Below are 26,470 nucleotides of genomic sequence, written 5' to 3'. Positions count from 1 at the left end.
GTGCAATCTCTTCCCATTAAAAAAACAACCAAAATAACATGTGATGAAAATTTGAAAGGTGTTGGGAAATAAGACTTCTTTCTGCAATTGTATTCTTTCATTTACTCATATATAACCTGATGCAAAGAGTCGACTCATTGGAAAAGACCCTGATGCTTGGAAAGGCTGAGGGGAGAAGAAGAAGTGGATGACAGAGGATGAAATTGTTAGATAGCATTGCTGACTCAACGGACATGAGTTTGAGCAAACTCCAGGAGATAGTGAAGGACAGGGAAGCCTGGCGTGCTGTAGCTCAGAGGGTCTCAAAGAGTCGGACATGACTTAGCAACCGAACAACAACAAGAATCATAAATTAAATTAATATTGTAATACGATAAATATTTCGCAATTGACCCACAAAAGCTATCTGAAACTTTGGATGACTTTTGTGAGTATGTGTGTGTGTGTGTGTGCGTCTGTGTTATTCTACTCACTCAAACAAGCATTCACAAAACAACCTCAAATAAAGTATGTTTAACATTCATATGAAGAAATATTTACGAAAGTCAAAAACCAATGTGTTTTACTTAACAGGAAGAATCAATTCCAGAACTTCAGATACACCTGCTTTAATCTCATCTTTTAACTTAGAAGTGAAGATATAACTTAGTAAATGCTGGGTTGTTCTTTCTTTATGGCCTTTGTTTTAAAGTCTATTTTGTCTGATTGGAGTATTGTAACCCCTGCTTCCTTTTCACTTCCGTTTGCTTAAAGTATCTTTTTCCATCCCCTCACTTTCAATCTGTGTGTCCCTTGCTCTAACGTGAGTCCCTCATAGGCAGCGTATTGCATGCTCTTATTTTTTTCATCCACTCTGCTACTCCGTGCCTTTTGTTCAGAGCATTTAGTCCACTGACATTTATGGTAATTATTGACAGATTTGTATTTATTGGCATTTTAAATCTTGTTTTCCCGTTGACTTTGTATTCTTCTTTGTCCCTTTCTTTATCTTTCTGTTTTTCCTTTCGTGGTTTGAGGCTTCTTTCATATTATATTATCTTCTTTTTGGTTTTTGCGAAACTATGGTGTGTTTTGGTTGTGGCTAATTGAGGGGCTCATCTAAACTGCTCTTCTCACGACGCAGCATCAAGACAGTCCTGCTCAGCAAAGCACTGCGCACCCGCTCGTCTCGCAAACCCTGGATGTTTTCATGGGCAATGGATTGACGTATCGCCATTGACACACGTCGCGTTAGCAGCATGCTTGACTCAGCCTCAAGGCCCTCCAGGCGGCAGAGGGTCACAGATGACCACAGCCTTGCCTGCTAAGCCACGCCAGTGCCCTCTGGACAGAGGTGATATTATCTGTGGGTCTAGATTCCAGGGACCTATAAAGTGAAGTAAATATGAACACTGTCCAGAAGTTTGTAAATTTGTTTGTGTAAATTCAGATTGTTTATTGCTCATGGGTACATACAGATGAGGCATGGTTTCTGGTTTAGTTGTTAAGTCATGTTCAACTCTTTGCAACACTAATGACTGTATCCTGCCATCCTCCTCTGTCCAAAGGATTTACCAGGCAAGAATACTGGAGTGGGTTGCATTTGCTTCACCAGGGGATCTTCCCCAGCCAGGATCAAACCCAGTTTCTGGCATTGCAGGCCGTCTGTTACATTTCAGGCTGATTCTTTACAAACTGGGCCACCAGGGAATGTTGACTAACCAATTAATTACTTTTGGCGGCACTGGATCTTTGTTGCTGTGCTTGGCTTTCTCTAGTGTCCGTGAGCAGGGGGTGCTCTCCAGTTACGCTGCGCGGGCCTCTCATTGCCGTGGCGTCAGCAGCTGCAGCACATGGGCTTGGTTGCTCCTTGGCATAAGGGACTTAAGCTCCCTGACCAGGGATCAAACCCACATCCCCTGCATTGGCAGGTGGCTTCTTAACTACTGGACAATCAGGGAATCCAAATTGTGAATTTTAATGTGGCTTTTGTGGAGGAGGTGGGTTGGGAAAGCACCCAGAGAAGGTTAACTGGGCCTGAGTCCTACCTGCTATGTGTGTGGCAGTAAAAATTAATCAATGTTTGCTATATTTATCATTAGCAAAACCTTGGGAAGCATCTTACAACTGATAATGATGAGTCAGGATATCCTTTATATGTTCCCATAGGCAGTCCTGGGTTTCTCTAGGTTTTTTTATTTTAATATCAGGACTAAATTGTATTATTTTACTCAGGATTTAATTTTGATACTATTTTATCATCGAAGGGAATTGATTACACACTTGCATCCCTCTCTCCTATGGTGAGCACTTTATAGTGTAAGCTGCGCAATCCTGGACTTCATCTCAGAAAACCACAGTGTGAATATGAGCAGCACAGACCAAGGCTAACGCTGAAGACACGGGTAAATCACGCGGCACCGAGGGACATTGTTCAGCCGGAGCCGAAAAGAAAAAAAAGTGAGAGAGAGAAGGAAAGACGGATGAAAGGGAGGGAGGAAGGGGCAAGAAAGAAGGAAATCTGAGTATGAGATTTTCAGTAGTAAAAACTACAAGTCCTTTCTCGCACGTGGCTGCTGTCGTCCGCGGGAGCTGCTCCGTGCCAGGTGTGGTCTGGGCACCTGAGGTGCAGCAGACAGCCAAGCAGCAAAAGGCCTCAGCCTTCCTGGCATTCATGTCCTTCTGAAGGTTGAATGTCATCACCTTATTTTTTAAAATAAATAAAAAATGACACCACCAAAGAAGGTGGATCTGGTATCCACAATCAGGCAGGCCCCTTTTCAAGGCTGAACCTCTAGAGACTGTGTATCTTCCTTCCTGGAACCAAGCCTCCATGGAGGCAGCTGCCCCCAGGACACAGGAAGGCAAAGGCGATCCTCACTCCTTAAACCATGGGGGCTTCCCTCAGGCGGGGCAGCTGGATTAAAAATGAACTGTATGTCTTTTGTATTGAAAATATGGCTTCCTAGCAAAACTATTGCTTAAACCAATTGCTGGTCTCTAATATAAAATGTAAAGCAAATTCAATCAAAATGAAAATTATTATGTACTGTCATGTGCAATTTTTCCGCAAATTGTCAAAGATTATAATTCACTTCTTAATCCTGGTGGCTCAGCAGTAAAGAATCTGTCCCCAGTGCTGGAGTCTCAGGAGACGCGGATCCAATCCCTGGGTCTGGAAGAACCCCTGGATGAGTGCATGGCAACCCACTCCAGTATTCTTGCTGGGAGAATCCCATGGACAGAGGAGCCTGGTGGGCTACAGTCCATAGTGTCACAAAGAGACACAACTGAAGTGATTGAGCATGCAACATAACTCTGGTTTTCTGCCTAATTGCAATAAAGAAATATACTCACCTTGAATTCTTCATCTAGCTAAAAAGCCTTAAGTAATACATCCAGATGGATGCACGTCCTGATTCCCTTTACCAGTCTTTGTCAGGGAATTGCTCCCCAATGCCTGACCTTGGATATGCTACTGTCAAGTCACCATAAGTAGAAACTGTGGAACCAAAAGCTATTAGCTAAAGACATTATGCTTCCTAGAAAAAAAAGTATATATATACACATAAATATATGCAAACATTGTAAAAGGAGGAGAGGAAAAAAAGTAAAGATGATCCTAACAGCTATCTCCCAAGAGTTCTAACTCTGGAAAAAGTGAAGAAACAATACTATAACCTAGGTAGTTTTAATGAGAATGAAATAAATAAGTCTCCTTCCGTGAACTCATCTTTCCCATGGCCTGAACCAGTAGAGAGGAAAGCAAACATTTTATTAATGTGTTTTAAAACACTGATACAAAGAAAGGGTTACTAAAGAGAAAAAATAAAAGCACAAACATAAATACCAAGCCTTCAGCATCCCGCTAGAGGATGTTTAATTGTCAAATGAATAGTTCAGACCTTTTATGATAAATGTCAACTGTTTGAAGCTTATAGAAGAGCAATGTAATTCGAGGTGGAGCCTGGGCCTTGGATGGGTGTGACAGCCGGGCCCAGGAGCAGGGGCTTGGGGAGCTCAGAGTCGGGGCCCCTGGTCCACGTGACCCCAAGTGGCTCCTCTAAACCCTCTCCCAGATGGGCTGACTTCAACTGCCTAGGTGGCCACCCCCTTAGTTTCTGAGTCATCACAAGCTATCTTAAACAGTAGTCAAAAGATTTAAACTGTTTCAAACAGTAGGCAAAACAGTAGGCTGAGAACCCTCCAACCCGACCTTTCAGTGGCCCACGCCCAGCCCCAGCCCACAGCTTACCTGCTCCATGAAGCTGCTCTCAACCAACCAGTTCACACGCTGGTGCCTAGGTGTCATTTCCGCCGCTTTGTGTGCTCTGCACACTTTGCTTCGTACCCTCTTCTAGCTAGCAGTAGTGAAGCTGTGTTCTGGTGCCTGAATTATTATATAGTCTAATAGGAAAAGGGCTTCCCTGGTAACTCAGACGGTAAAAAAATCTGCCTGTAATTCAGGAGCCCTGGGTTCGATCCCTGGCTTGGGAAAATCTGCCGGAAAAGGGCATGGCAGCCCACTCCAGTATTCTTGCCTGGAGAATTCCATCGACAGAGGAGGCTGTCAAGCTACAGTCCATGGGGTCACAAAGAGTTGGACGCGATTGAGCAACTATCACACATGCTAGAAGAAAAAGCGTGGGAACATATTACCTTGTGTTAAATAACACTGTTTGTGCATGTCCAAGTATTTCCTTATTGAACACTGACAATGTCCGTTAAGCAGAAGGTAGGAAAGCAGGGACGCTAGCATCAGAGGTGCTGAGTTTGGGCTCTTTATCATTCTAGCCGTGTGGCCCTGGGCACGTTACTCAATCTTGCTGATCTGTAGCATCAGAATTGCAAGAAGTGGTGAACAATGCCGACCTCTGAAAAATTTTTGACGATTCCTGGAAATGTTGGGTATGAAATGCCTGGCACAGAGGAGACACATTCTAAAACCCACTTTTCTGCCCTCTCATGGGAGAAGTACTGGTCTTTGGGAGGAAGGGAAGTTATTTAACTTTCTGGCAATTTCAAACATTCAGCACGGTTCTTTGTACCTGAAATGTGTCCAGTTACCCCTAATTTAAATAAATCCTTGAATTGATGAAAATTATGAGAATTAAGAATAAAACAGAAAGGAAAAAACGCTTGCCCATGGTTCAGACACCAGACCTCAGCTCTCCTTCTGCACCAGGTTGAGTCAGCTTGTACCCTCTGGGTGAACTCTCCTCAAAAGGATGGTGTTGAATTAGAGACGAAATTGCAAACCGGTGGCCCTCAGACATAGCCCAGTCTCTGGATATGTTGTTTTGGGCCGCAAAGTATGTATGGATTCCCTGGTGGCTCAGGGGTAAAGAATCCACCTGCCAACACAGAAGACACAGGTTCAAATCTCCATCTGGGAAGATTCCACATGATCCTGCAGAATAACTAGGCCCGTGCCCCACAGCCATTGAGCCTGTACTCTGGAGCCTGGAAGCTGCAACTGCTGAACCCATGTGCTGCAGCTGCTGAACCCCGGGCGCCTGAGAACCTGTGCTCCACGTCAAGAGAAGTCAGCCTGATGAGAAGCCCGCCCTCCACAGCTAGAAGAAGCCCCCACTCATGTAAGTAGGGGAAAGCCCACGCAGCAACAAAGAACCCACACAGCCAAAAGTAAGTAAAGGTATTTTTAAAGCTTCCAGATTGCTGAAAGTTTATGGAAAGATCTGGCAACCTGGGGGAGTGTTCCCACACGTCGGCTGTGCGATGGAGCTGGGGTCCACTCCCTTGTGGATGGACACGTGCTGCCAGCTTACTCAGTCCCCTCCTGATTCGCTGCACCTGCGGGCGCCACCCGCCTGATTCCTGGTGTTACGCTAGACTACACAAACTCTAGAATTGCTGCTCATTCTCATTTTGGGAGCTGGAGAGCCAGAGTTGTTAAGGGTGTAACTGCTGGAGGGGCCAGAAGTGGCTTATAGGGAAACCTATAAACCAGCAGTGGTTTACAGTGCTTTGGGTTTATAGCAGTGGTTTATGGTGGTTTATAGAGTTTATACACCAGGCCCCTGGAAGCGCCCCAAAGCCGTGAGCCAGCCTCCCCCCATCTGTCATTGCCACACAGTGAGAGACTGAACTCAGAGGTTTGTAAAGTGGGGAAACCAGCTGAAGAAGCCAAGAACTGTTTCCAGCATATTTAGCGAAATAGCTGAAACTTCTAAGGCTTCAGAAGATCTGGAGGAGGAGGAAGCCACGGCTTCCCTTCAGAAGCGTCTCTAAAGGATGCCCTTGGCACAGAGGCAAGTCATGAGTGGGGGAGTAAAGGGGCACATGGCCTTCACTGGGCCACACTGGGCCCTCTGTCCTGCCTGTCATCCAGGGAGTTCATTCGGCGAATTCTCCAAGGTCACGTGAGCCTCTTCACCCCAAAACAGCATTTCATCAAAAAGGGCCAGTTGGAGCTAGGATCTGGAGATGACAAGTTGGCCTCTGTGGTGCAGTGTCTCAAAGTCACCTCCATGAACAGTGGGGGCAGCCAGGATGAGGTCTCAGGAAAGGAGCCCCCCCAAGTCCTGCATACACACCTCCCAGGTGGGGCACCTGGGAACCCACCTTCCATCCTACCATTTAAGCCTCGCATGGACTAGATCTGCCCAGCTCTCTAGCAGATCCAGTGGATTCCTCCAAGCTCCTCTATAGGTGAACAGGCCACCAACAAAGCAAGAGAACAGGTATGCGTGTGTGTGTGCTAAGTTGCTTCAGTCGTGTCTGACTCTTTTGCGACCCCATGGACTGTAGCCCGCCAGGCTCCTCTGTCCATGGGATTCTCCAGGCAAGAATACTGGAGAGAGTTGCCATGTCCTCCTCCAGGGGATCTTCCTGATTCAGGGATCGAACCTGTGTCTCTTACATCTCCTGCAGTGGCAGGTAGGTTCTTTACCAGCAGTGGTAACTGGGAAGCCCCCAAGAGAACAGGTGTACCTGTGACTTATAAAAAAAAATGGAAGAGAAAGAGGGAAAAAAGCAGATGGAGAGGAGTCATAATATGCTGCAGTAGTTAAATTATCTTCTTTGAATTCCTTTAGAAATAAAATATAAAAAGACAAGTACTTTTCTCACCTAATTTGCTTGTGGAGCTGATAATTAAGTGTTGTTGGTTGCATCACCAGAATGAATTTGTGATACTTGCTGTAGTGTCTCTGCATATTTAAAGACAAAAATGTTCCTTCTGGTGCTCAGCAAAAATATCATTTTTATGAACCTTCTCCCCCAGGCAGTTCTGTAGCCTCCATGCCGTGTTTATAGAGCTGCAAGACACTTTGGCTGAGACACGACAAAGACTCACAACACCAAATTGCTCCTGCTAGCCTGCCTGTTCCTCAACTCTGAGAAAGCCCAGACTCAGAGTTCTAGAGAAATTCCAGATTTCTCGGTGAAGCCTCCTCTGCGTTCATCTGTATGTTTCTTGATAATTTCATACCCCCACCCCAACTACTTCCAGTTCAATAGATGGTAGAGAGGAAAATTTTCATGATGGTTAAAAACTCCAGCACCGTGTGCAAGTAATTAAACCCCTTAAGCCTGTTTCCACATCTTCAAATGGAAACAATAATAGTGACTCATGGGGATGAAGATAAAATGAGCTAACGCCTGGACGTATTTAGCACATAACAGGTCCTCCACGCAGGGAAGATATCATCATCTTCATCACCACCATCAGCAGCAGCATCGCTGTTTATTCTAGATGACCCCAAAGTAGTTGCGTGACCCAGGGAAATACTTTAAAATACATATTCACAGATCCCACCCTCAAAACCATAACAGAGGGACTTCCCCGGTGGCTCAGTGGATAAGACTCCATGCTTCTACTGCAGGGATGAGGGTTCAATCCCTGGTCAGGGAACTCAGATCCCATATGCTGTGTGGGGTGGCCAAACAGCAGAAAACAAAACACAAAAGAAAACAAACCAAACAAAGGACCATATTAGAACTTCTGAGACATGTAATGATTTCCTTTAAACTCCCAAGGTGAATAAATGCTCAGCCAAGCCTGGGAACCACTGGTCCAGACCTGTCCCCACAGAACCTCAGAGACTGGGTGTGGAGGGTGATGACTCAAGGGGGACTGGAGGAAAGAAAGAGAACGGGCCCAGCCGTTCCTCTGAAAGTCACTCTATTTAGTCCTTGGGAAATGGCAGCATCACCACTGCCACTTGGGATAAGCTCTTCTCTCGGTTTTCGCTCCATCTTACTTATTGGTGCCAGAAACTCATGGCTAGCCCTCAGGTACATGTCAAAGAAACTGAACTTGCTTTTTCTTTGAGCAGCTGTTATGCTGAAGAGACTGCAGCATGAACACAGATGAAAAAAATTTTAAATACTTTCTTTCCATTGGAGTGGGTGGAGGACTCAACGTCAGCTTTTCTAACCTCCCCAATCCATTTCGCTCTGTAAGTAGTAATAGTAACGTTAGTCACTCAGTCATGTCTGACTCTTTGCGACCCCGTGGACTATAGCCTGCCAGGCTCCTCTGTCTGGGGGATTCCCCAGGCAAGAATATTGGAGTGGGTTGCTACTCCTTCTTCAGGGGATCTTCCCGACCCAGGGATATCGAACCCAAGTCTCCTGCACTGCAGGCCGATTGTTTACCATCTAAGCCACCAGGGATGACCTAGCTCGATAAGCCGAGTTACTAAATGTTCTTTGAGTGACAACCTCAACTGAAATGACCAACAGAATACATTTCTCTAGTGAGCTACGATTTTCTTCTGCCAGGTGGGACAGAAGTAGGTGAAGAAGCAGAAAACTTCCCCATCCCAGTTGACGGTGCCAAACGATTATTTGTGCCGAGAATTATTTTGGCTGAGGAACCGCAATCTTTACTCAAGCTTTCTTGTTTTAGCTGCTACCCAGGTAATGGATCTGTGGGAAACCAATGTGGTTGGCTGTTGTGGCCAGATACCGATGAACCTGCGGAATTTGCGTTTACCGGGTTTGCCCATAAACATCACACCTGTGATGTGTCCTGTGCTGGCAGCATCCTGCAAGCTAGGGCAAGGAAAAGGCATCTCAGCCCACATTTCTCTCACAACTGTTACATCACCAGCGTCTCCTCCATTCAAGAAATGGCCTGGTTAGTTTTGAAGGAATAAACATGAATTTGGTCTAGTTTATAAGATCAAAATTCTTCGCAAACTTCATGACTTTATTAGGGTTTACAACATAACTCCCAACTGCTTTGGGGATCAGGAGTCTTCCTGTAGCGCCATGTTTCTTAACTGGGGGGTGCTGCAGACATTTTGGTTGAAACAACTGGGGATGTTGCTTTATGGGCATCCAGTGGATGGAAGCCAGTGATGCTGCTGAAATCTTACAACACAGGGCAGGATCACAGTCAAATGATCTCTCCCCAAATGGCACCGGTGCTGCACTTAAGAAAGCTGGCTGTAGAGGAACCTGGCAGATCCAGCTCCTGCCCACCTTACGAAACCCCTCTGCATAGCAGCTGGTCTCCTTTGCATACTGTCAGGACACAGGGCTCACCGTACTGGTTTCCGCTGCTGCCTCACTGGGCGGCCTCTAGGGCAGGGGAATGTCTGCTTGCAGAAGCCTCTTCTTCCCCCAGTCCCTGCGTGGTACCCGGGATCAGTGTGAGTTTCAGGCTGACCTGAAGGATTACAGTGGCACAGCTAGCTCAGGGGTGGCTGAGACCCAACTCTGTAATAACCAGTTTGAGTGCTTAACAAAATCAAAAAGATGAATAGATATCGTCTGTGCTGCCCCTCTGTGTCTAGGAAGGTGAAATAATCAGGGAAAAAATGGAGAAAGTTGTTAAACAGATGGCCTAACTACAAAAGGAAGTTAAAACCAAATTGTACGGTTAACCTGCTGCTTTGTTGAAGCCATCACTTCTGCTGCTGCTGTCGTAATTATGTGACACCTGTCGTAATTATGGCAAATACATTCTTCATACTCTTGATTCCAACAAGCTTTTTCAATATATATATTTAATTGATTTACTTTTAATTGGAGGATAATTGCTTTACGCTACTGTGATGGTTTCTGCTATACATCAATACAAATCAGCCATAGGTCAAAATATATTTTTGACCGCAGAAAAGAATATCTAAAAACTAGGAGGAGTGGTAACATTGATAATAGATTATTTCCTGGAAAAAAAAATGTGGGTCCAGTTCTGGCAAAGATGTCTTTGCTTTTTGGAGACCTCATTTTCCCCAAACAGTGCATGTCTCTTTTGGTGACTCTGAGAAAGGATACCCATGACTTTGACGCTATCATTGGCCAATGGGTACCTGCTCTGAATCAGCAGCAAAAATGGACACAAAAGAATCATTTGGAATTCCCATCAAGGAAAACGTATGGCATAATTGTGAATGTTGTTTGGCTGAAAAACTTAGGCTTCTGAGTTAAGAATAAGGTAGGAAGGGGAACAAAGAGGAATAAGCAAATCTTTCTTACTTTGATGAATCGTGTTTTTCTGGGCTCTGAATGCCCATCCTGAAAGGTCTGTAGAGAAGTTGATTCTTACTGTTTGCTGTTGCTCACCCCCTCCCCACCGCCACCCCACAGCCTACAGAGGAAGCAGCCTGGAGCACTCGCCCCTTGCACTGGTTTTCACGGCATGCTCACCATCTGGATGCCCCCTATGGGGCTGCTATGTTAATGACTCTAGAGGGTGCCATTCACCATGGACCAGAGTGTAAGTGGTTCCCTTGGAAATGTTCAAAAGAGACATGGCACCTCAGTGGGCAAGGCTGTGACATGGGAACTCCTGCCAGCTCTGGAAGCTGTTGTGAGTGTGGCTGAGCTGGCCATTCCCCTCTGAAATCCTTCCCTCTCCCTGGAGTACCTCACTTCACATCGTCTCCTTCCCAGTTAGGGGAAAGCCCAGCAGAACTTCCAAGACCCCTGCTTCATAGCTCCTCACCTTTCCTCTTATAGAAATCACGCACTCACCTACCCACCCTGAGTCCTTCTAAACACCTTCAGTGGATTGCCAGAAACCTAAATTTAGCCTTTCCTTGGAGAGAGGAGGGGGATGCAGGTAAGGTAGAGAGATGAGATGTTAAAATGAGTCTGTCTTTTTGTCTTGTTTTCTCATTCATCCTAACCTACCTGGGGCTGAGTGAGTCCCAGAGTTTTTCATGGTGATTTCTAGGATAACTTGGCAAATGAGACGAGCAGAGTGCATCCACAGCATTATACTTCATGCCCAGGGGCCAAATTATCACTTGTTCAGCATGAGAAAGAAAAAGTAACTGGAGAGTGAAAGGTATGAAGAGGAAAATAGCAAAGACCAAGCGCAACTGCTATGCCACTTGGCCCACCTGTCCACGCAGAGTATACGCCGTGTGACCAGTTCTGTCTCTCAGGTTCTCTTCCTTCAGTTCTTGCGTTCACCATCTTGTTCTAATCACTCCTTTTTGTTCCTGGCACCACCGAGTCCAGTGGGGCCTGTTTCTGGGTCCAGCGGGGCGCCATCTCAGGAAGTGTCGAGTTCTGTTGGGTCCATCTACTGGTGTCAGAGTTGACTCTGAAAATGACGATTACAAGCAGTAAGTATGGAGAAAACCAGTACAATCAGGATGAGACTGAGACTCCAGTGTCCTCAGGATAAAGATTTCCCATGAGAAGAAGTACCCTGGCCTACCTGACATTTGCCCTCTGAACAGCAGTTTCTGTGATTCATCTCTTTGCTTAGACCTATTGCTCTGCTGTTTAACAGATGCTTTCCCGTCTTTCCCGGTGCCTTCATGGCAGAGCTGAGCACGCTGCCTCACACACATGAGGTTCTGTGCACTGGGATAGAAAGCCGGAAGCAGTCATGAAGATGAAAAAATGAACACAAAAGTGTGGGCACCAAGCCTCCGGTAACCATTTGCATTGATCTTCTATAGCAGCAACCCCACTCCTGAAAGCTGTCTCACCTTGGAAGTGAGGCAGTGTGTGTGTGTGTTTTAAAGAAAGAACTAGAAGCCACTACAGCTGGCTGGTTGCTCAGCCGCCCTCCCACCAGGATGCTGGGAGCCTGAGATCCCCTGATGAGTGTGGATCCTAAGGCCTCCATGAGCCCCGCTAGCTGGCTCACTGGATCGGGAGCATGTCTGAGCCCAGGCAGCCTGTGATCCTGGAGCGCTTCCCTTTCATGTGCCCCACTGCTTATCTGCTCTGACAACAATATGGTGAGACTTCCCTCCCTCTGGCTCAGGGCCACGGTGGCCATCAGAGCACACACCAGGCACTAGGAGCAGGCAGCATAGCAGGAAAAGGTCAGAACGAACACTCCCTTCTCTTGAAAGAAATGCACCTTAGCTCGACTGTGCACAGATCAGAGGACATCTCTGCGAGGCATTTGTCAAACCAGCAAGTGCTTCTGAAGGCGGGATGTTGAACTTCGAACCACAACTAGAGCCAGTCACAGGTGACCCTCTTTTATAATGACTAGTAACCCTAAGAAAAGGAGGCCCCACTGGGGGGTGGCAGAGGAGGAGGGGAAAGTGGTAGGCCGTGTATAATACTGGATCTGTTTATCTTGCATGAGAAGGAAAGCAGGAATGCTTGGGCATCAGAGTGCCCTGTGCTGTCCACTGTCTGGATGTCTTCCAGGGCAGAGACCTGTGTCCAGGCCTTATTTGATATGATATGGTAAATGCCAATTCGCCTCTGCCTGCTTAGAATTTGTATCTTTCACTCTGAGAGGTTTCTTCATTGAAAAGGAGAGGAAGAGAAAATGAATAAATAAAAATGCTGAGCTTTTTAAGGTTAAAAAGTAAAATGGGAAGACAAGGACACCAGTTTGCAACACCATGGATGAATGAGATGTGGCTTCACAGTGATTGATGTGATGTGTCCGCTCGCTTCTCATGAAGGATAAGCTACCCTAAAACTTAGTGGCTTAAAACATATTTATTTGGAAATTCCTTGGTAGTCCAGTGATTAAGACTTGATTTTCCAGTGTGGGGAGGAGGGGCAGGTTCAATCCCTGGTCAGGGAGCTAAGATGCCTCATGCCTTGCAGCCAAAACCCCAAAACATGAAACAGATACAATATTGTAACAAATTCAATAAAGACTTTTCCATAAACATGGTACACATTAAATAAATATTTAAAAAGTTAAAAATACACTTATTTAACCCACAATTTTCTGGGTCAGTGGTTTGGCTGGGCTCAGCTGGGCAGGTCTGGTAGAGGCTGGGCTGTGGTGCTCCTGAATCCACTGGGGCGGAAACAGCTCACCTCTGCTCTCTTGGGCTCTCACCCTCCAACACACTGGCCTGAGATCGCTGACCCGATGGTGGGCAGGATCCCAGGCAAAGCTGAGCTGCTCAGAGCTTCCGGAGGCCCTGCTCCCAGCTGACACCTCACGGTCTCTGTCCCAGGCTACTTATCAGAGCAGGTCCCGCAGGTAAAGCCATTTTCAAGGGTCAGGAAAATGTGCCGCCTTTTGGAGGGAGGTTGCAAAGCCACACTACAAATGGACATGACTTCAGAGAGGTGTCAAGAACAGGTAATTTTTTCAGAGTGTCTACAGAGTGAGACTTTTTTTGTCACTTGGCCCTGGCTGTCACCACTTTGCAGGGACCCACAGAGGCAACAAGCGGCTGCTTTGAAAGGAGAACCCTGGTCTAAGAATCAGGAAAGCTGGATTCTTATCCTGACTGTGCCATCTCAGACGGTGCAGCCCTGAGACTTTGCTTGCATCTTCCCTGTAAGATGGAGGAGGTAAGCCAGACAGCTTAAGGCCCCTTCACTGACCAATGTCCTGTGACTCTCTGATAGCAGCATTCTCATCAGTGGCTCAAGAAGTGAGCATAGATAGGAGGTGTTTTTGTATTAAAAAATGGATATTTCTAGATGCTCAACATCACTCATTATCAGAGAAATCCAAATCAAAACCACGATGAGGTACCATTTCACACCAGTCAGAATGGCTGTGATCCAAAAGTCTGTAAGCAATAAATGCTGGAGAGGGTGTGGAGATAAGGGAACCGTCTTACACTCTTGGTGGGAATGCAAACTAGTACAGCCACTATGGAGAACAGTGTGGAGATTCCTTAAAACACTGGAAATAGAACTGCCTTATGACCCAGCAATCCCACTGCTGGGCATACACACCAAGGAAACCAGAATTGAAAGAGACACGTGTACCCCAATGTTCATCACAGCACTGTTTATAATAGCCAGGACATGGAAGCAACCTAAGTGTCCATCAGCAGATGAATGGATAAGAAAGCTGTGGTACATGTACACAATGGAGTATTACTCAGCCATTAAAAAGAATTCATTTGAATCAGTTCTAATGAGGTGGATGAAACTGGAGCCTATTATATACAGTGAAGTAAGCCAGAAAGAAAAACCAATACAGTATATATGTGGAATTTAGAAAGACGGTAACGATAACCCCGTATGCGAGACAGCAAAAGAGACACAGATGTATAGAACAGTCTTTTGGACTCTGTGGGAGAGGGCAAGGGTGGGATGATTTGGGAGAATGGCACTGAAACATGTATAATATCATATATGAAATGAATCACCAGTCCAAGTTCGATACAGGATACAGGATGCTTGGGGCTGGTGCCCTGGGATGACCCAGAGGGGTGGTATGGAGACGGAGGTGGGAGGGGGTTTCAGGATGGGGAACACATGTATACCCGTGGTGGATTCATGTTGATGTATGGCAAAACGAATACAATATTGTAAAGTAATTAGCCTCCAATTAAAATAAATAAATTTGTATTTTAAAAAAGAAAGAGAAAGTGAAAGAAAAGTGTTTTTGCTTAACCATCCACTTTCCTTTAATGGAACCAATGAATAAATCCAGTTAGTCTTTAAAAAATAAAAATAATAAATGGATATTTCTGTGTTTTCACTATCATCTGCTCTGGTCATCACCCATAGCTAGCTTGCTCCTCTTCCTTTTTTTTGGTCATTTTGCTTTTTAATTCTTACTTATTTCTCTTTATAATTATTTTATATTGGACTGTAGCTGAGAGCTGATTCAGAATGTCGCGTTAGTCTCAGGTTTAAGTATAACTAAATCAAAGTGATCCAGTTATGCATATACATCTATTTGTCCGTTTTCAAATTCTTTTCCCGTTTAGGTTATTGCAGACTGTTGAGCAGAGCTCTCTGTGCTGTGTAGTAGGTCCTTGTTGATGATCTATTTTATAAATGCATGCATGCGTGCTAAGTCCCTTCAGTCATGTCCAACTCTTTGCAACCCTATGAACTGTAGCCCACCAGGCTCCTCTGTCCATGGAATTCACCAAGCAAGAATTCTAGAGTGGGTTGCCATTCCCTTCACCAGGGGATCTTCCGACCCAGGGATTAAATGCTTGTCTCTGGTATCTCCTGCACTGGCAGACAAGTTCTTTACCACTAGCACAACCTAGGAAGCCTGTTTTATATATTCCCAGGGACGGGGGAGCCTGGTGGGCTGCTGTCTATGGGGTCGCATAGAGTCGGACACGACTGAAGCAACTTAGCAGCAGCAGCAGCAGTGTGTAACTGTCAATCCCCAACTCCCAATTTATCCCTGCCCCTCTTCCCCGTTGGGAATCATGAGTTTGCTCCTAAATCCCTGAGCTTGTTTCTGTAAATAAGTTCATTTCCACCACGTTGTTAAGTTCTACATGTAAGTGATATCATATGGTATTTGTCTTTTGCTGTCTGTCTTACTTCACGTAGTAAGATAATCTCTAGCCATCCATGCTGCTGCTGCAAATGACCTTATTGCATTCTTTTTAGGGTTAATATTCTATTGTTTGTATGTACCATATCTTCTATATCTATTCATCCGTAGACAGTTGTTCCTTTCCTGTTCTACTGTCCAAGGTATCTTTGGGGAAAATTTGGATCCATTGAGAGGCAGAAAATATAATAAGTAGTCTCTTTTTAATTTTAATTACCTGTTGCACAAATAATATTATGAAAAGTGTCACAAATAGATAAATATTCAAAAATCTTACCAAAGAATACAGACATAATTACACATGTTCCACAAATATTTATATATAACACACGTAGCGTCTAAAATTTATCATCTTTAAAGTGTTTGTCTTTATTTTAAGGAGGAAACATACAGAAAAGAGCACACATCTTAAGTGCACAGTTTGATAAATTTTCAAGATGTTAACATACCCATGTAACAAACATCCAGATCAAAGAAAGCATTACCCAGAACCCAAGCCCTCCTCATCTTCCCTCTCAATTACTACCCAACTCCCCAAAGTTAGCCAAGTTCCCAACTCCTTTTACTCTAGGCCAGTTTTGACCTCCATGTAGATGGAATCATGCAGCAGGAATGTTTTCCTGTCTGGCTTTTCACTCAACATTATATCTGTGAGATTCATTTGTGTTACTGTACATGGCAGTAGATTGCTCATTTTCACCTCCATAATCACTCCTTTGTATGATCCTACCAATAACTTGTTCATCTATTCCACAGCGGTGCACCATGGTAGTTTCCAGGGGATATTATGAATAGCGTTTCTATGAATAGTCTCATAAATGTTTTTGGTGCACACATGTACCAATGGTTACATATATGCACCTAGGAGTGGAATTGTTAAATCATAAGTTTTACATTCAGCTATGGTAGATACTGTTAAATGGTTTTCCAAGTTAGTTTAACCAAATTACATGCCAATAGCAACTCATCAAGAGTTCCCATTGACTTACATCTTTGCCAACATTTGGTGATGTCAGCCTTATTTTTTAAAGATTTTTTTAAAAATGTGAACCATTTTTAAGGCCTTTATTGAATTTGTTACAATATTCTTTCTGTTTTAGGTTTTGGTTTTTTGGCTGTGAGGCATGTGAAATCTTAGCTCCCCAACCAGGGATCAAACTTGCCTCTACTGCACTGGAAGGTAAAGTCAACCACTGGACCACCAGGCAAGTCCCAGCCTTTTTAAATTTTAGCAGCTCTGGTGACTGTGCACAGTATATCATTGTGCTTTTGTGAATGCCACTTCACAATGCTTCTTTTGTTAATTTGTGTTTACCTATTATAGATCATCCCTTGAAGTTCCATCTAGTGATTCATCCTGGTATGGAACTTTTAAAAAAACATGCAAAAGCAAAATATCATATATACATACACCATGACAATATTCAGCTTTTAAAAACTGAATTCTTCTAAAAGAAGAAATTTTTGACCGGTTATACCATGGATGAAATTTGAAGACATTATGCTAAGTGAAATAAGCCAGGCTCCACAAGGCAAATACTATGTTCTTTCACTTATAGAAGTTACTTAAAACAGTAAAAATCAAAGAGACAGAAAGAAGAGGGATGGTTGTCAGGAGCCAAGGGGAGGTGTCAGAATTGAGGAGGAGAAGTCAGTGTTTAATGCGTAGAGAGTTTCAGTTTTACAAGATGAAGAGCTCTGGAGACGGATGGTGGTACTGGCTGCCTGAAGTGTGAAAGCACTCCATACCAGTAAACTGCATGCTTTAAAATGGTTAAGATGATAAATTTCATGTTACGTGTATTTACCAGAATAAAAAAAGACAGGCAAAAATAAAACGGCCATCAGTCCAAAACTTTGTATAAAATTCGGTATCTACTCCTGTCTCAGCCTTCAGAACCCTTTCACATGTCAGGTAGTCTACTGGAGAGAAAGGAGACTATAAATAGCTGAATGTTTCCAAGCAGAATTTGTTTCTTCACCAAGCATCATAGAAATTATCTACCCCCTCCACCCACAAAAACTAGAATTGCTGAGAACACAGAAGTCCCAAGGAAGCAGATTTCAGGTCAATATAAAAAAATGTCTGCTTTTAAACGAGCTGAGTAACAACAAAATGGCCTTCTGGACACTGACCATTTTGATTTTTTCTTTTTTTTTGAAGGATGCTTTAGAACTAACACCCAAAAAAGATGTCCTTCTCATTATAGGGGACTGGAATGCAAAAGAAGGAAGTCAAGAAACACTTGGAGTAACAGGCAAGTTTGGCCTTGGAATATGGAATGAAGCAGGGCAAAGGCTAATAAAGTTTTGCCAAGAGAACGCACTGGTCATAGCAAATACCCTCTTCCAATAACACAAGAGAACACTCTACACATGAACATCACCAGATGGTCAACACTGAAATCAGATTGATTATATTCTTTGCAGCCAAAGATGGAGAAGCTCTATACAGTCAGCAAAAACAAGACTGGGAGCTGACTGTGACTGAGATCATGAGCTCCTTATTGCCAAATTCGGACTCAAATTGAAGAAAGTAGGGAAAACCACTAGACCATTCAAGTATGACCTAAATCAAATCCCTTATGATTATACAGTGGAAGTGAGAAATAGATTTAAGGGCCTAGATCTGATAGATTGAATACTTGATGAACTATGGACGGAAGTTTGTGACATTTTACAGGAGACAGGGATCAAGACCATCCCCATGGAAAAGAAATGCAAAAAAGCAAAATGGCTGTCTGGGGAGGCCTTACGAATAGCTGTGAAAAGAAGAGAAGCAAAAAGCCAAGGAGAAAAGGAAAGATATAAGCATCTGAAAGCAGAGTTCCAAAGAATAGCAAGAAGAGATAAGAAAGCCTTCCTCAGCGATCAATGCAAAGAAATAGAGGAAAACAACAGAATGGGAAAGACTAGAGATCTCTTCAAGAAAATTAGAGATACCAAGGGAACATTTCATGCAAAGATGGGCTCGATAAAGGACAGAAATGGTATGGACCTAACAGAAGCAGAAGATATTAAGAAGAGGTGGCAAGACTACACAGAAGAACTGTACAAAAAAGATCTTCACGACCCAGATAACCATGATGGTGTGATCACTCACCTAGAGCCAGACATCCTGGAATGTGAAGTCAAGTGGGCCTTAGGAAGCATCACTACGAACAAAGCTAGTGGAGGTGATAGAATTCCAATTGAGCTATTTCAAATCCTGAAAGATGATGCTGTGAAAGTGCTGCACTCAATATGCCAGCAAATTTGAAAAACTCAGCAGTGGCCACAGGACTGGAAAAGGTCAGTTTTCATTCCAATCCCAAAGAAAGGCAATGCCAAAGAATGCTCAAACTACTGCACAATTGCACTCATCTCACATGCTAGTAAAGTAATGCTCAAAATTCTCCAAGCCAGGCTTCAGCAATACATGAACCGTGAACTTCCTGATGTTCAAAGCTGGTTTGAGAAAAGGCAGAGGAACCAGAGATCAAATTGCCAACATCCACTGGATCATCGAAAAAGCAAGAGTGTTCCAGAAAAACATCTGTTTCTGTTTTATTGACTATGCCAAAGCCTTTGACTGTGTGGATCACAATAAACTGTGAAAAATTCTGAAAGAGATGGGAATACCAGACCACCTGACCTGCCTCCTGAGAAACCTGTATGCAGTTCATGAAGCAACAGTTAGAACTGGACATGGAACAACAGACTGGTTCCAAATAGGAAAAGGAGTACATCAAGGCTGTATATTGTCACCCTGCTTATTTAACTTCTATGCAGAGTACATCATGAGAAACGCTGGGCTGGAAGAAGCACAAGCGGGAATCAAGATTGCCGGGAGAAATATCAATAACCTCAGATATGCAGATGACACCACCCTTATGGCAGAAAGTGAAGAGGAACTAAAAAGCCTCTTGATGGAAGTGAAAGAGGAGAGTGAAAAAGTTGGCTTAAAGCTCAACATTCAGAAAACGAAGATCATGGCATCCAGTCCCATCACTTCCTGGGAAATAGATGGGGAAACAGTGGAAACAGTGTCAGACTTTATTTTGGGGGGAGCTCCAAAATCACTGCAGATGGTGAGTGCAGCCATGAAATTGAAAGATGCTTACTCCTTGGAAGGAAAGTTATGACCAACCTAGATAGCATATTCAAAAGCAGAGACATTACTTTGCCAACAAAGGTCCGTCTAGTCAAGGCTATGGTTTTTCCAATGGTCATGTATGGATGTGAGAGTTGGACTGTGAAGAAAGCTGAGCACCAAAGAATTGATGCTTTGAACTGTGGTGTTGGAGAAGGCTCCTGAGAGTCCCTTGGACTGCAAGGAGATCCAACCAGTCCATTCTGAAGGAGATCACCCTTGGGTGTTCTTTGGAGGGAATGATGCTAAAGCTGAAGCTCCAGTACTTTGGCCACCTCATGTGAAGAGTTGACTCATTGGAAAAGACTCTGATGCTGGGAGGGATTAGGGGCAGGAGGAGAAGGGGACGACAGAGGATGAGATGGCTAGATGGCATCACTGACTCAATGGATATGAGTCTGGGTGAACTCTGGGAGTTGGTGATGGACAGGGAGGCCTGTCGTGCTGCAGTTCATGGGGTCGCAAAGAGTCGTCATGACTGAGCGACTGAACTGAACTGAACCGCTTCTTTTTTTTTTAATTTAAATTATATTTTACTTTTAATTGGAGGAAAATTACTTCACAATATTGTGATAGTTTCTAACGCATTTGAGCCAGTTCTTATGAGGTGGATAAACCTAGAGTGTATGAACTGCCTCTTCATTCTATAATGCTAGTATTAATAGATTTTTCCTTGTCAGTTGAATCTTGAATTAAATATAGACACTGACTATCCCTGGACTATTCGAAGGGTTGTTTTTTTTTTTTAAGTGTTTCCCTTCTATAGAAAGGTCTGGGAGCTACGTGGTCCTTTCAGACAGTTTACAGCCATGACCTAGCATGCCAATATTAGGCCAACAAAAATAGCCTTGAGATAACATTTGCCATTGTCAAGAGTAAACTCTGGTGGAAACAGAACAACTTTATGGATGCCTGTTAGCTTGCTTGCTTTCTAAGGGACTTAGTGCTATAGATGGAAAGTTTGTGCTCCCCTAAAATCCATATGTTGAAATCTAACCCTTAATGTGATGGTATTTGAAGGTGGGGTCTTTGGGAGGTGATGAGGTGGAGCTCTCAGTGAACAAGGCTAGTGAAAAAATCTGCCTGCAATGCAGGAGACCCAGATTTGATCCCTGGGTCGGGAAGATCCCCTGGAGAAGAGAAAGGCTACACACACCAGTATTCTGGCCTGGAGAATTCTACGGACAGAGGAGCTTGGCCGACTGCAGTCTATGGGCTTGCAGAGCTGGAAAGAGTCAGATATGACTGAGCAACTACCTTTCGACTAAGCCCTTGGTCTGTGTATCTCCCATTTGGCCTCCTACTGGCTCCCCCCCAATTCCTCAGTCTGGACTAGCTGCCAGTCTGCTGTTTCCCTGGGAGCCCCTGGTATAGTCCCAATCCAGTCTTTCAATGCCCTATGCTGTGCCAAGTGACAGGACTATTCTTTATTCAAGCCATTTCCCATCTGAAATGGAAACTAAGTGAATGACTGGCATAAACATTGTGATCACTTTTAAGTAGGATATGAATCAGCTTAGTGTAAAGAATTCTGTTATGGTTATTCCTACTTCTATTACAGCCTTATCAGAAGACATTTTTTTCATAGTCACTAAATCCAAGCTTTTTTTTTTAAACCTATTTAGGCCTCCAATATTCTTCAACCTGAAATATTTAAGGCAATTTGTACAGGCAGGTCTAGATGCAAAAGTGCAAACTGTAAACTTCATGTTCATTTGGAGAAATTTTTATGTTAAAAGATGCTATCAATTAGGTTAAAATAGATGATTTCTAAGATCCATTTTAGTTTTAGAATGCTGTGTTTGTTAGATCATTTACTGACTGCTTTCATCTCACAAGGGAGAGAGGTGCCATTACTTGCAGTTACCATCGCACGCATGAAGAAACCAAGTCCCAGTAAGGATGAATACACTGCTGTGGTCTTTCCCAGGGCCAAGAAGCTAACTCTGGCTACAATGCCCACATGCTCTTCATCATCGCTCTCTGCAAATGACACTGGTTTCATCATCCCAAGACTGAAAAGGAAAAGGCATTAGGAATGAGAAAGTAGGGACTTCCCTGGTCTTCCAGTGGGAGCACTTGGCCTCCTAATGTGGAGGGTGAGGGTTTGATCCCTGGTCGGGGAGCTAACTTCTCATATGCCTTGCAGCCAAAAAACCCCAAACCCCCCAAAATAGAAGCAATATTGTAACAAATTCAATAAAGACTTTAAAAACGGTCCACATACAAAAAAATCTAGAGAAGAAAAAGAGGAATGAGAAAGCACATGTGTTGGATAGAAAAATTCACCACCAATGAGAGTGAGCAAGCAGCGGAAACTGCTACTATGATGAAACTATGACATAGTTGCTTCAATACTGAAAGAGACATTTATACACGCCTACTAGCTACAATCAAATGGGTAACTTCCCTAAATCAGAGACCACAGGAACAGCAGGAGAATTTTCCATCCTGAAACTCTATATCTGGGGAGCTCCCAGAGAGTCTAATCTGTTTACTCACTGCAAGTGTTACTTAAATATAACTTTAAAAGGAGGAGGCTAAGGTACCTTATCACCATTTTGACTGGCACATAGAAGATAAGAAAAATATATTGGCTGCCCAGTTGGTTGAATTCAAGCATGTTCTAGCAAACTTTGGTGGGCAGATGAGATGGACTAGCTATGACTTATTTAGATCTGGACTTGATGAGTCTCCTTAGTTATGAAATAACTGAATCAGTTTGGAATGATAGTAGACATTGTTGAGATAAAACCCTAAACAGATAGGAGAAGCCATGGTGATAGCCCTTGGCCCTAGAAGAGGGGCAAGGTCCTTATATTTAATGTAATAGTCTTGACTGAATTTTGGGGGAAAAGAATTGTTTACAGGCATAACAGTCCCTTCAGCAACTGAATTGAGTTCAGGATACATCTTGAGGGTATGTGGAGCCAGTGCCTAAGAAGAAAGTGAAGTTCATGGCCTAAGTCATAAGGTCAGTGAAAAAGTCCACTGGTGAGTCTTCAGGAAGCTGGATGCACCAAGCCATTTGTCTCTGGCTTCATTTCAGAACTTGGCCTGGAAGGGAGGAGAGTTTTCAGTCCATGACTCATGGGAAATATTGATGATGAACAATGACTGCCCATCAAAACAGGTGAATGAGGTGCAGGCTAAAGAAGAAGAGATCTCAGGGAAACTGAGGACTTAGCAGTATGTCAGGAGCAGCAGACAGAGGAAAGATGCTTCCATGAGTGTAAAAGGTCTGCAGAGTACCGGCCAGGACAAGGTGGGTCACCTTTGGGATGGTCTCTGTCCCTGGGCCTGGCAGGAGGAGCACTAGTCAGAGCTGCCTCCTATAGCCAGACTTCCTGGGACCAGGCTGGATGGTGGACGCTCTTTATGTGTGATTTCAAGAAGCCACACCCCCTGTATTTACTGGCAAAGCATCTAGATAAGTCTGCCGTGTGGGGACATGTGGTATCTGAAGGAAATAAAATAATTAACTCTAAGAGATAGATGTACCCCAATGTTTATAGCAGCACTATTCATAACAGCCAAGACATGGAAGAAACCTGAGTGTCCACTGACAAATGAATGAACAAAAAATGTGGTGTATATATACATGGAATAGTGTTAGCCTTAAAAAAGAAGAAAATCCTGTCATTGGCAACAACATAGATGAATCTGGAGGGCATCATGCTAGGTGAAATAAGCCAGACAGAGAAAAACCCTGCATGGTGTGGCTAAGTCGCTTCAGTTGTGTCTGACTCAGTGCGACCCCATAGACAGCAGCCCACCAGGCTCACCCGTCCCTGGGATTCTCCAGGCAAGAACACTGGAGTGGGTTGCCATTGCCTTCTCCAATGCATGAAAGTGAAAATGAAAGTGAAGTCACTCAGTCGTGTCCGACTCTTAGCGACCCCATGGGCTGCAGCCCACCAGGCTCCTCCGTCCATGGGATTTTCCAGGCGAGAGTACTGGAGTGGGGTGCCATTGCCTTCTCCATGTAAAATCTAAAGAAAAACATCAAACCTGTGGGAACAGAGAGTGGAAAAGTGGTTGCCAGGGGCCAGGGGTGGTGGGAAATAGGGAGAGGTTGGAAAAAGGTTATAAACTTTCAGTTGTAAGTTGAAGAACATTACAGGGTCCAATGTAAACCATGGTGACTGTAGTTGCTAATACTATATTATATGACTGAAATTTGCTAAGAGGGTAAAACTTAAATTTTCTCACAAGAAAAGGAAAATATGTGAGTGATAGATGTGTTAATAACTCCATCCATGTGACTATTAACTCTCCATGGGGAGACTCCTCTCACTATATACATATGTATATCAAATTATCAGATTGTACACCTTAAATATCTTACTATTTATCAGCTATACCTCAATAAAGCTGAAAATAAAAGAAAATATAAACTGCAAAAATAATCATGAAACCACAATATTGAAACTTCGAAATCTCTGGAATCCCTCTTCTTTCATTTTTCATACCAAATGCACCACTTTCTAGATTTCCTCCTTCTATTCAATGTCAGATTTTGGAGGATGCTTTTGTGGTACATGGATATCATGGCACCCTTAGGGTATTGGGAAGTTACCACAAGTTTATAAGATATTCACAAAATCCCATTGGCTCGTAAATTCCACAGGACCAGAGCTGGCTATTTTGCTCACCGTTGAATTCTCTATGTCTCACTCAATGGCTTATGGGCTAGGCTATTGCATTTCCATCAAAGTGAATCTTGGGAAACAAGGGGCCATTTCCATAGCAGCAAAGCCTAAAGGTGCCAATCGTAGATTTAGAAATAATAAAATAATAATGCATTTGAAGTTTAGGGTTGTAGTTTGGAACAATCATGGCAGTAAATCATTTTTTAAAAAGAAGCTTAATAGTGTCAGTTCCCCCAAATTGCTGCATTCATTTCATTTTAATCATCTTTGACCTTCCCTACTTATTCCCCACTCCGATTCCAAAGAAATAAAACAATTCCATATGTCCCTTTTGCTCTGCCTCATTGTTTAAGAATTTGCAGGGAGCACTAGAAACGCAAGATCTGGAATCTCTAAGAGTTAAAATGGAAAAAGGCATTTTAAAAAATCTCTTTTCCCTAAACCCGTTGATCTTCCTGGGTTCCTACTGTCATCCGTCTCCGCAGCAGGCTTCATCTCAGTCCATTGCCAACTAGTATGTATGGAATCAGCAGGAACATACAAATCACATTATGCTAAACCCAAAGGATATAAGTAGCTGAAAATAGTCTACAAAGACATTGAAAGCCCGAAGGAGAAGCTGCAGACTTGTGTCACCAAACCCCTGAAACAGCATTCATATGAAATGAAAGCATGAGTTGGAAAAAGAGAATAGTGTTTCTTTCTTCTTTCTTTTATTTTAATTGTGCAAAAATTAAAAGGCGATATTGAGATTTTTCTTGTCAGGAGATACCATTCTACATTTGTTGACACTCACTCCAGTGTTGTGTTGTGTTGGTTTGGTTTAGTTTGGTTTGGGGTTTTTGCTAGCACATCCACGAACCAAAGAACAGAACCATCTCTGAGTGAAGAGGAAATCTTGAGATCTCACCTGAATCAATTTATCTATCACACCATCAAGATGCAGTGACGAGTGGTTGGGGGGTGGGGGGGCGGGTGGAGAAGTATAGTTTTAAAAGAAATTAAAACTCTTTGGAAGATGAATCTCAAATGCATTCTATTACATGAAAAAAGCCACACTCAAAATACTACCTGCTACAAGATTTTATGTATGTAACATTCCGGAAGAGAAAAAAAGATAAGGACAGAAAGCAAAGCAGTGGTGGCGTGGGAGTTGGCGTGGGAGCTGACGTACAGGAGTAGGTGAGAATTTGGGGGCTAATGGAGATGTTCTATCTGGTCCTTGTGGTCACGCAACTTCATGCATCTATCCAAACTCACAGAAGTGCATGCTGAAAATGGTGACCTTACTCTATTTCAGTTACTCCATAATGAAAATGAAATGAGGGGACGCAAGCATGTCAGCTTCTCCCTGAAGGGGTCGGGAGTGGATGGAGCAGGTGGAGGTGGTGGAGAAAGACCCCTGCCAGCATCACTGTGACCACAGCTCTGACACGTGACAACCGTAGCCCTCCTGTTTCTCACACTTGTTTGCCCAAAGTTACAGACTCAGGAGGCTGCGGGCAAGGGTTTCAAACCTCAGTCTGTCTGACTCCAGTCCCTAGGGTTTCATCACATTACTCTGCTGCTTCCCTTGCTTGGTGACAGGCTCTGACAGCTCAGAAATGCACTGGCCTCCCAAGACCATGGACCAGAATCCTAACTCGCCCAAGAGCCAGAGCCAGCATTCAGACTCAGGTCTAACTGACCCGAGAGCACGTTTTCCTTGTTGCTGTTTGTGTGGTTTGCTGGCTTCTTGTTTTTAAGTCCTTCCAACACTTTTCTCTATAAAAGCTGAAAATTATAGAAAGAGTATGTGTCTCTCATTTTTCATACTCATGCGCACGAAGAATGCAAGTCTTATTATTAAAGAGTTTGCAAACGTAGCTACTTTGAGCAGTTAATGATAAGGTGAAGACTAAATAATTAAATAAGATTAATTAATTATTTAAATTAAATACAATTGAATTATTTAACAAATAATTTTAATTATAGCTAACTATGCATTTGGATTAAAAAAAATAAATATGCTTTACTAAAATT

This window comes from Ovis aries, chromosome 19 (assembly GCF_016772045.2).
Source record: "Ovis aries strain OAR_USU_Benz2616 breed Rambouillet chromosome 19, ARS-UI_Ramb_v3.0, whole genome shotgun sequence".
Taxonomy (NCBI): domain Eukaryota; kingdom Metazoa; phylum Chordata; class Mammalia; order Artiodactyla; family Bovidae; genus Ovis; species Ovis aries.
This window is presented reverse-complemented; position numbering follows the sequence as displayed.